This window comes from Zerene cesonia, chromosome 3 (assembly GCF_012273895.1).
Source record: "Zerene cesonia ecotype Mississippi chromosome 3, Zerene_cesonia_1.1, whole genome shotgun sequence".
Taxonomy (NCBI): domain Eukaryota; kingdom Metazoa; phylum Arthropoda; class Insecta; order Lepidoptera; family Pieridae; genus Zerene; species Zerene cesonia.
Genome location: NC_052104.1, coordinates 6,842,979 through 6,854,009, shown reverse-complemented (window position 1 = coordinate 6,854,009; position 11,031 = coordinate 6,842,979).

Here is an 11,031-nt window from a genome sequence, read left to right as displayed (position 1 = left end):
CCAATCTGTCTCTGACATAACATTTTTTAAATTTTGAGATTCATTTTGGATATCAATGTTCAACCTTTCAATATCCGAGAAGAAGTTTACTTAAGGTCACACGGGTTACCCTTACTTGCCATTTCTATTTCAGGGAAATTCTGTCAAACTTCAATTATTTATAAAGTTGAAGGATATCCTCAGATTTACTTGAAAGTTTAATCACTGTGTGACATCTACAAATAAATTATTCGTAAGATCTTTCAATGATTAAAATCAGGTATGGAGTTAAGTAGAATGTATAATCAATTAGAGGTTAAGTTAAATATTTACTTAAATCATTGTATGATATCAAATTTTTATCAAATTTTGCATACATTTTTGAATACAGTTGTCAATTTTCTAAACTGGATTTTACATATCTTCTTATATCATCATCATCATCATCAGCCCATATATGTTCCCACTGCTGGGACACAGGCCTCCTATGAGGGTTCAGGCCATAATCCACCACGCTGGCCAAGTGCGGGTTGGCAGATGTCACATGTCGTCGAACTTTTAATTCTCGGACATGCCGGTTTCCTCACGATGTTTTCCTTCACCGTTTAAGCAGTGGTGATGTTATCCACATGCGCAGATAAATTGAAAAATCAATTTATTTCCTGCACGCTCGCCCAGTCTCGAACCCCGACTTATCGATTTTGAAGTCCGAGGTTCTCACCACTGAGCCACCACTGCTTTATCTTCTTATATATAAAAATCAATTGCTGTTCGTTAGTCTCGCTACAACTCAAGAACGGCTGAACAAATTTATCTTATTTTGATCTTGATATGTCCGTGGAGGTCTAGGGAAGGTTTAATGTCGAAACAATATTCTATGGCGTTCGCCGGGACAGCTAGTCTGATATACTTTTAACAATATTAAAACTATTACGAGAATCATACTCTACATTTTTCATATATTTAAAAGTTGAATTGAATGTTATTAACAAATAGAAAATTATTGTTTTTTTCAATCGACGTCCTACCATTTCACCCTAGCAATAGAAAAGTAAATAGTCACAGTCGAAGCACACTAAATACGTAGGACAAGTGTGCTACAGCACGCTCCATATGCGACGTACTAGGGATGAATGTAGCCGTAATGACAGAAGGGTCGTCGTGAAATGCTGATGCCTGTGAATGACCGTCTCCACACGAGTTTGAATATCAAAGACGGTGATTAACATATCTTGATTGCTCTACAGAATATGCCTTCTGCGGTTAACGTATTTACATAGCGTTGTTAACGTGTACGTGGTTTTACTGTGATATAAAATAAGGAGTAATAAACTTGTGGAAGCTAAATATACATTTTCTTAGTCATTTTATAAAATGTTAGTAAGAAATAAGCCCTGATCCGTATCCTTGCCCTTCTCAGTACATTAAATTAAAGCGTTTGGAAATATTTATGTGAGTAGTGCTGGGTGCTTACTGTCAGATGAACAACCAGCATTGCGAAGTATAGAATAAAAAGTAAGCTAAGCTGGCGCTTTGGTCACTATTTGCATCTCAAGAACAGCGAAACTGAAATGGATGAAATTTAGTACAGAGACAGTCGGAGAAACTATGCGGGAAAAATCCGGGTCTTACTACCACTTTCTTTCTACTACGCGGGCAAAACCGCGGGCGGAAAGCTATTATGTACATAAATAAACACTGCGAAAATAAAATGTTGTGTTTTCTGGCCAACCAAATTGTATATATATCTTTTTAAAATTTGGACAGAATCATTGCGCCAACGAGGTCGTGAATCTTCCTAAGGCTTAAAGGAATGCTCTATTACATATTTATTTTATTAGTATAAAATGTATCAAAATAAGAAACGGTATTAAAGTTATGAACATTTGTACTTTATTACGTATTATGTTTAATATCAGCAGTTGTAATAAGCAATTGTAATAACAGCAGCAACTCCGTTCTATTAAACGACCATTCTCTTATATTATAAAGAAATATAGTCTTTAATATTACTTTTCAATATAAAGTGAAATCCACAACCAAATTTCATCCCAAAACTAGTGGGTATATGAAAAAGTTCCTAACATGTACCATAAAAACCATCATGTTTAAATAATATCTGGTACGTTAAATTATCGTTATACTAATGCTAATATGATAAGATTTTCCTCTCTGTAACGTTGGCACCATAAATATACCATTTAAGACATTAGAGGTAAAATTTTAATCTTTAATTTTTAGTTTTATAGCATTGAAATGCTTTATAAATGAGAAATTTTGAAAGAATAGAAAAAATTTTGATCACGAGGCAGGATCCTACCTCGTGATCAAAATTTTTTCTATTCTTTCAAAATTTCTCGTAAAATTTTAATCTGTTTATCACCTACAGTTTCATGAGTGTTCTTATTCAAATGTTTAACTAGACAAAGCTTCGTTGCAACTAATAGCATTCATACGGCAAGGTAAATTGAATTTTAATTATATCAGAATGTCAATTTATTTCAGCAATCTCTCAAGCGTATTTTAATTTAAACAAAAATTTTGAAATGGTAATAAATTATGGATAACACGCGAATACAAAAATGAGTTCAAATTTTGAGAAATTTGTCCATTGGCTAGCTCGCATTCTCAAAATAGGAACACAACAGTATAAAATAAAAACAAATGAAATACTGAAAATCAATGCAATAATAAATTGTAAATTGCTTTCCAATTTTGAAGGGCTTGAATAAGATGGGATAGATGAGGAGGATTAGAGACCCCGTAATTTAGTTCGAAGCACACTCCCTCATTAATTTCCATGGAGAAAGGTCTTTTATCGCTCTTAAAATTGTTTGTTGTGTATTAGGATGTAAAAATTCGAATGTACAATTTCCCGTGTTTATAATCGGCCTGCGACGGAAATTGAATCCAGATTTATCTCGCTCTGTTTATTTCACCAAAGCAATATCCTAACAAAATCAATTATTTTTTAATTGTTTCACGCTTCGAAGTGTTTTTAATTAATTATAATGAGACTTTTCATTGAATCGTTCGTTTAATCTCTCACAGTTAACGATTCGGTTGGGGAAAAAATAACACAATAGTATTTTTTTTGTGGTTCATATTATTTATAATACGAAAATAATTCTCAGAACCGCTAATAGATGATACAAGGGGATCAATTTGGATTGTAAGATGCTTGCTATTGTCAGTTACATTATAAGAGACTAGAGTATTCCTTGAGCAAAGCCAATTATTGTCCAATTACATTATCTATCTTGTGTTTTAGTAACAAACGAGCATAAAGGCTTGCATTGCTGTTTCTGAGACATATACCCACATGAGAAATTTTTGTCCAGTTAGACATTGCTGACTGAGAGTTATTGCCTTTTTGCTCTCATACTTTTGAATGAATTTGGCCTAATTTTACTTTTTTCGGGTGGACCGGAACCATGAGTACTCTAAAATCTAAACAATAAATGACTTTGTATTAAGTTAAGATTAACAAAGAATAGTCTAATGTATTAAGTTTTTGGTTATAAGCCGCGATAGAGTATAAAAAACCATTACCATCGTCCATCCGTAGAGATTATTTCTGCTTCTCAACACATGTGATAAAATTATTACTAGAATATTAGTAAAATATCGGAGTCATCAATAGCGGGAATACATTCACAAATATCACTCAATATTTCTATCCCTTTCAACAGTCACTTCAATTTGTTAATCCCAATAGTAGTCCTGACAATAACATTGGTACTTTATGTTCAGTAATATATAAGGCTGTTATAGACACATACGAGCAATTTTCAATGCATCGTAACAAAAAATAATTAATATCGCATAGTAGTTATATATTTCTCATCGCCGGCAGTTTGGATAGTCGCCAGGGCATTACTATCCATGATGAATTTTTCATTGTCGATAAGTCTTCGCTATCGCTATCGTCCTTTTAAAATGACAATATTTTAGTAATTTATATTCTAGAACTTACCAAGAAACCTTCGCAGATATTAGATAGAATCGGTCGCATTACTTAAACATTTCTCTTTATGTTGAATTATTTAGACTCACGCCGTTATTGGTGTATATTTACATAGATTCTATCACCTTTCAAAAATAATTTACCAAATTAATAGAATAAAATAAAAACAACAGACTAACAGTCAAGAAAACCGAAAAGAGAAGAATAATTATCTAACAAGACCCCATGAACTGTGTTTTTATTTGAGTTAATTAAAAACTTACGACACATCATGAAGAATAATGAGTCAAAAATAACGCGCAAAGCATAACGTAAAATGAACAAGTTCTTCTACCAGAAAATTCTAGCTGCGCTCCGCATAAATATTTCAAACAAAATACCTAATATGTCAAAATGGTGCAGTAACACATTATGTGGGTAGACGTAAATTGTGCAGGTCTGTTGGGCGGAATAGAATTACTTGGAGCCGGGCATTTACTTGCGGCATGGAAAGTGCGGCCATGTTTGCAACAAAATGTAATCGAGCCTTTAATTACATTATGAGCGAACATTCCGATTTTAAACTGCGCAAATTACGACCTAAATGGAGGTTCGATACTAACGTAAATTGTGATTAAGTTTAAACGGTTTATTTTAAACGGGTCGGCTCATAATTCGACTGTTGTGAAGAGTTAAACCCTGTTATGAAAACCGTTTATTTATTGTATGATGTTTTGTTTTATCTTGTATGTATGCTTAAATAGTATAACATGTTTGAAGGAAGTGGCTGGATGATGGATAGTAAATAATTTTCCCGTAGGTACGGTTACTTTATAATTATAAATAAGGCTAAGAAAGGAAATGTATGGTTTTGCGTATATCCATCATATGTAAATAGGGATTAGAAATATTATTTAAGCCAATTCTTGATTTTAAAGAATCTTCTATATTCATGGGAATAGTAAATTATCCATCGATTTACGTTTTAATGTAAAATAATATGCATTACTGCCACAGAAAAATACATTAATCAATAAGAAATTTTGAAAGAATAGAAAAAAATGACTATGAGGCGGGATTTGGATTATTTCTAATTCTTTCAAAATTTCTCTTTTATAAAGCATTCAATGCTATAAAACTAAAAATAAATATATAATAATCAATTTCTACATAGACTAACCAACCTAGAAAATATACACAACCAATTTCTAGAGTATTTGTTTTTAACAGAGAATGTCAACATTGCAAAGGATATAGGAAACAAAGAAGAGGTAGGACTATTGTCGGGTTTTCATTTGGCATTTCATGTCGGTGGAAACATGTTGAAAACTCAGCAGTAACTACAATACTACGTCATCACAGTGCGTCAGGTATGTTTATTTTCTACGAAATTGGTCTGGTTTGCTCAAACGCGATTAAATTGTTTACAATGTGGAATGATATTACACACCTTTAAACGGATTTTAAACGCGATTTATTCATTATATTATTAAACCGACGTTTCGGACACTTTACAGCGTTAATAATATAATGAATAAATCGCGTTTACAAGTCTTTAATTTCTAAATGTGTAATGCTCGCGTAAAATCAAACACAAGAAAATACAATATAGAATGACTTTCATTTACCTTACTATTTTTATGGTAGGTACATAGAAGAGAATCAAATGTGAAAATTTAAAATATTATACGTATGTACGTATCATGAAGTACGTCCTGTAATCTCTAATCAAATATTTTGAATTATAAATTAATGAAAGAAGAATAATAAACAGCAGAAACTATGTTAAGACATTATCATAATAAAGCAAGCGACACAAATTGATACTCTTAAATATCTTAATTGCACTTTACCACATCATGCGTTTCCCCTTGATGATGATATAGTACTTTTTTCCAAAAAAGACTGATCCCAGATGAGTGGAGCTATTTCAGGAAAGTCTATTTTTCTCGTATTATTAACGTAAATAACAACAAAGTTTATCTTTTATATTTTACATCAAGGTTCCTTGACAGTGGAACACGTACTAAACAGTTATGTCCGTTCCTTTTTCTCATACTTGTTTCTATGGTAACTCCTTTGTTGTAACCGCTATCAGACTTTGGATGACTTTACCACAACATGTTACCCGAGCTACTATTGTAAAGTTCTTTATAACTCTTTTATATATACATTCCTCTAATTTAGCTTTGCCTTCAAATTAATACTATGTGTATCCTTTCTAATGACTTATTTATGTATTTTATGTATTTCATTTATTTATTTACAATTTTCTTATCCTTCACTTTGGATAGCCTGGAAGAGATCGCTGATGAACAATAAGGTCGCCTTATGTTTTGTATTAATTATTTTATTTTGCATTTGTATTTATGTTTTTAATTGGTATGACTGGTGTGTCTATTAAACTGTTAAGCAACCTACAAAAAACATTATAATCGTAATTTGGTTCTTATTCCATGTTTCTGGTCTAAATTTAGTTTCAATCTACGAGTCTAAAGTTAATCCCATAAATCCGCTCTTAGCAAATAAGCGTCATATCAAGATCAACAATTATGGCGACCCTAATTGGTCTATCGATAGAGGAAAGTGTGTTAAAGCAGTGCTAATTAAGACTTGCGGCGAGCGTCGACTTAGTGAATTAATCGGTAATTAGGTCAGATAGCAACAACCTCTAAAATAGGACTAGCCCGACCTCAAGGCAAGTATGAAATAATTTATAACCATATTATAAACGGTGTGAGGATTTCAATCGTTATGAGCTGGCGGCTGAAGTGACAGTTCTGGCAAGCAAATTATAGAAACGTCAGGATTTAATTCGGTTAGATTCATCAGCAAAAGGCTCGTAATATATTTTGAGAGGGATGTTTCTTAACACGATTTTTTTGGTTTTGACGCTCTGTAATTGGTTGAATAAAATACGGAGACTACTGAAGATTGACTTGTACTTAGGTATATATTCATAGTCTCTGATTAAAACAGGCGTTATTTGTTGTAAAGGTCGAGTACATTTTTATGAATAATGTTGATATGGTAAAAAACCATAGTGCCATATTAACAAAAATATTACCTACGTACTATAGAAATAAACAAACAGAACCGGTTAAACAAAATGTATTATAATATTTTATATTTTTCAATTTATATTTCTAACTTTTACACAATTGAATTTACTATACCTCTGAAATCGTTAAGATAAATGTAACTAATCAAAAGAATGAATTGGAAATAGGATTATTTCTACCGTTCCAATTATTTATATGAAGTCGATAAAAACATCCTTTAGTCGTAAAAACTACTGAGTTATTAGTGAATAACAAATTATTCTTCACTAATACTTCGGTACTTGGAAAACTGGTCGAAACCAGTTTTCTTACATGTAAGGCGAGCCAACATAACGTATTTACCATACATTTATTTTCTATTATAGTTTCCTCACGATGTTTTTTCCGTTACAGAAGTGCTTCTGTGAATAACAAAAAAATCAGCCAAGTGCGTGTTGGACTCGCGATACTAAGAGTTTTGTACATAGGTATAAGCTAAAGAAAAACTTCAAAAAAAATTGGTCACCCATCTTATTTATGGCTGTACTGATCGATGCTTTAGTTAATTTTTTTATTATTTGTCGTTACAGCAGCAACAGAAATACATCATCTCTGAAAATTTAAACTATCAAATTATTACGATTCATGACATGCATTTTGAGTGACTGACGGACATACAGACAAACAAACGAACAGGGAAATCTTATGGGCACGGAACCATAAAAATGATCAACACCGACGTTTATTATTAAATAGTCTTAGCGGGCAACCGAGCCGGTGGTTCGCCTGTTACTAAACGACTGGTGGTTCGCCTGATAGTAAACGATCATCACCGCCCATGTACATTCGCAGAGGCTCAGACCTCTGAAAATGCGATGCCCGCTTTTAAGGGATAAGGGATCAGAAAAGGATTGATGACTGGAAAGAAGGAATGGACTGGGAAGGGCTAGGAGAAGAAAATAGGCCTCCGGCTCCCCCACTCACCGTACGAAACACAATAGCAAGCTATTATATCACGCCGGTTTTCTGTCGGGTCTGTGTGATACTTCCCCGGTGCGAGTTGGCCCAATTTGTGCCCAAGCATGCTCGACTCCTACAATAAGAAACCACAAAGCAATGCTTGCATACTCTATATACTACATGAAACAGTCTGATATTAACAGATGCAGGCCACATTAAAATCTTAATGAACGCTATCTATTTACTATACAATATCTGTATATTACAAGTATTGAAGGTATAAACTAGAAGTTACGACGACGCGATTAAAATTGTATGACGTCAGGCGGTGAGGTGATATGAAGTTAAGGGGCGGCGGTTAACATTCCAACATTAATATTTTATGGTCAGTTTGTGTTGGCGTTGTAAAAGTATACCGTCTACATAAATACCTAGGTTCTATTTATGTCAATGTTACATACATTGAACAAAGGGATTGAAGCATGAATTGTGTGAGAATTTATGAAATGATCGTGAGTATTTCCAGTTTATTATAAATAGATGCAGTTAGAGAGGTAGAAGTTCAGGAGGTTGGCTGTCTGAGCTTATTAATATATAATAATAAAAATATTTGAATCGTGTGCCCGATCTTCATTATTTTATTCTCTCTAATTCTCATTAGTATTGAGGTGTGGAATCAAAAGTGGGAAGTGACTTTCCATAATAGTCTACTCTTTTTTTTCTGCGGAAATACATATATTTTGTGTAACTATAACGATGAAAATGAAAAACAAAAATTAAGATTATTTTGGCACTAAATAAACAAGTTTAACTAAAATTTTAAGTCTTTGTCTTATCAGACAAGACATGGCAAGATATAATAACGAATTTTAAACGCGATTTATTAATTGTGTTTTATATTAATGAACGCGATGTTTCGAACTCTTTACAGCGAGCGTGGTCACGGGGAGACGCCGTCAGTCGCCCCGTAATAATTTGCTGGGAGCACACATTATACAACTCCATACAACTGTAGCTTTTCTTTTACTTCGTTAGGATAACTTTAGACTCCTTACTGAAAAAACAACTACTCAAAACTTTATATACATCGTACGAAAGTCGTATAAAGTAAAAATTGGACTTAAATCTTTGGCTCAGCAATTTATGTCAGAGTGTACCTTATGGAAGCGAATCACGTTCCCCACTTTCCATACACGGCATGGAAATGAACGTATCTGTGAAAACTACAACTTGACGTCGCTTTTTCGTAGCAAACTGCGGAGTTCACGTTTGACTTCATTTTGGACGCCATTCGTACATTCTCATCTGAATCGCCTACATTTTTAAATTATTGAAACGCGAAAAATAGCTTTTAAATCTCTATGCGCTTTGCTTTCGAGCTCGTGCTGGTTTCAAATGGTTTCTAAGCATTTCGTGCTCTAAATGGTTAAATGATTTGATTGTGCATCTAAAACATGTGAGTGAGTAAATAGATGTATGATATATTACGAAATATAAATGGAAATAAAATTGTATGGTTTGACTTTTATGCGTCGTCTCATAATAAATACAAATTTAAATATATACCTACTTGAAATTTTTTGTAAAAAGGTACGATAGTACCCTTTACACGGCTAGAATGAAGCTGTTTATATCAATAAATAGCAAAGTTTTCTATCTAAGTATTAAAACTAAATTTAAGTTTTCTGTAGCCAGTTATTGAATAAATAAAGTAAAATTTGTATTCATACACAAAATAATAAATCGGAATTATGATAAAAACAAAGTAGGATCGCCAACCTCTCTAAATAACCTAGAAGTCGGTTGTTGCTGGCAGTAAATCGGGTCTTTTCGTCCCAAATTCCAGATCCAATAATGTTCTGTACGTAGAAAACGTGGGTCCAAAAGAGCCATTAACCCTTCCGCAAAACGATGAAGGATAAGACGGGAAGTTTAACTGAACCCCATATAACAAGCTTATGTAGCATTTTATATTATAAATATTAATAGGTGTATTGTATGCATCTTGTACTAGTTCTAAATATAACTAAATGCTTATTAATGATAATCTCATCACACTAAAAGATCATATAAGAAATAGATAGATAGAAAAATCATATATAAATCACACTAATATTATAAATGTGAAAGCTTGTTAGTTTGGATGTTTGTTTGTCAATCACGCTGAAACGCTGCCAAACCGTGACAACGCCTAACATCTCGGCCAACCGGGGTGGCAAATTCCGCCTCGATATTTTTTTTCTATTATCTAAGAATTTCTGATTTATAAAGCGATTAAATGCTTTTTTACTAAAAAGTAGAATTACATCAAACAATATTCTTCAAGATTCTCTCAAGTCTTCATTCGAGGGTTTAAGTAAACTATTGTATTTCTCATTGGATAGACCGCATTTATTTTAACTGTCTCTCTTTGTGAAATTAAATAAGAGCAATTGTGAATAGCTGGTTGAGTAGCAGCATATTGTTTATTATTTCAAGAAAATTTCAATTAAATTGTATTCTTTTTTGCATTGATTGGATTATATATTGCTACATCTAGCTGAAAGTGTGTGTAAATCGCATAAACATTATATGTAAATTAACAATAAACAATTTGTTACCTACCTAAATTAAAGTAAATCCTCTTGTTAAAACTACGATTACATAATTTTGAAATATCTATGCATATACATGTAGTCTGTACATGAAATTTTATACAATGTTTTCTAATATGACAATATGGTGTTATGAAATTTTATACAAGATTATTGAATCTTGTATAAAATTTCATAACACGATATTGTCACATAAGAGAACATTCACTCTTCGCAAAACTTTGAAATACATGTTTAAAACGTTGGAGATCTCAACTTTAAGGAAACCAGAACAGTTATAAAGTTAAGTAATTATTAAGAAGTTTTAAGCTGGCCCGATTTAAAGCCGATCTTTGGTCCAAGGAAAAAACTTGTTTAGACGGGCTGTAATTGCGCCGAGGGCTTACCAGGCGGGATAAGCTCGTTTCTTTTTAATTTTCCTTCTGGAAATTATTCCAATTCCCGCGTTGAATAAATGAGGTCTGTTGCACTAGCTACTTTTAGCTTTTTTCTTAATTTATTTTATTACCGC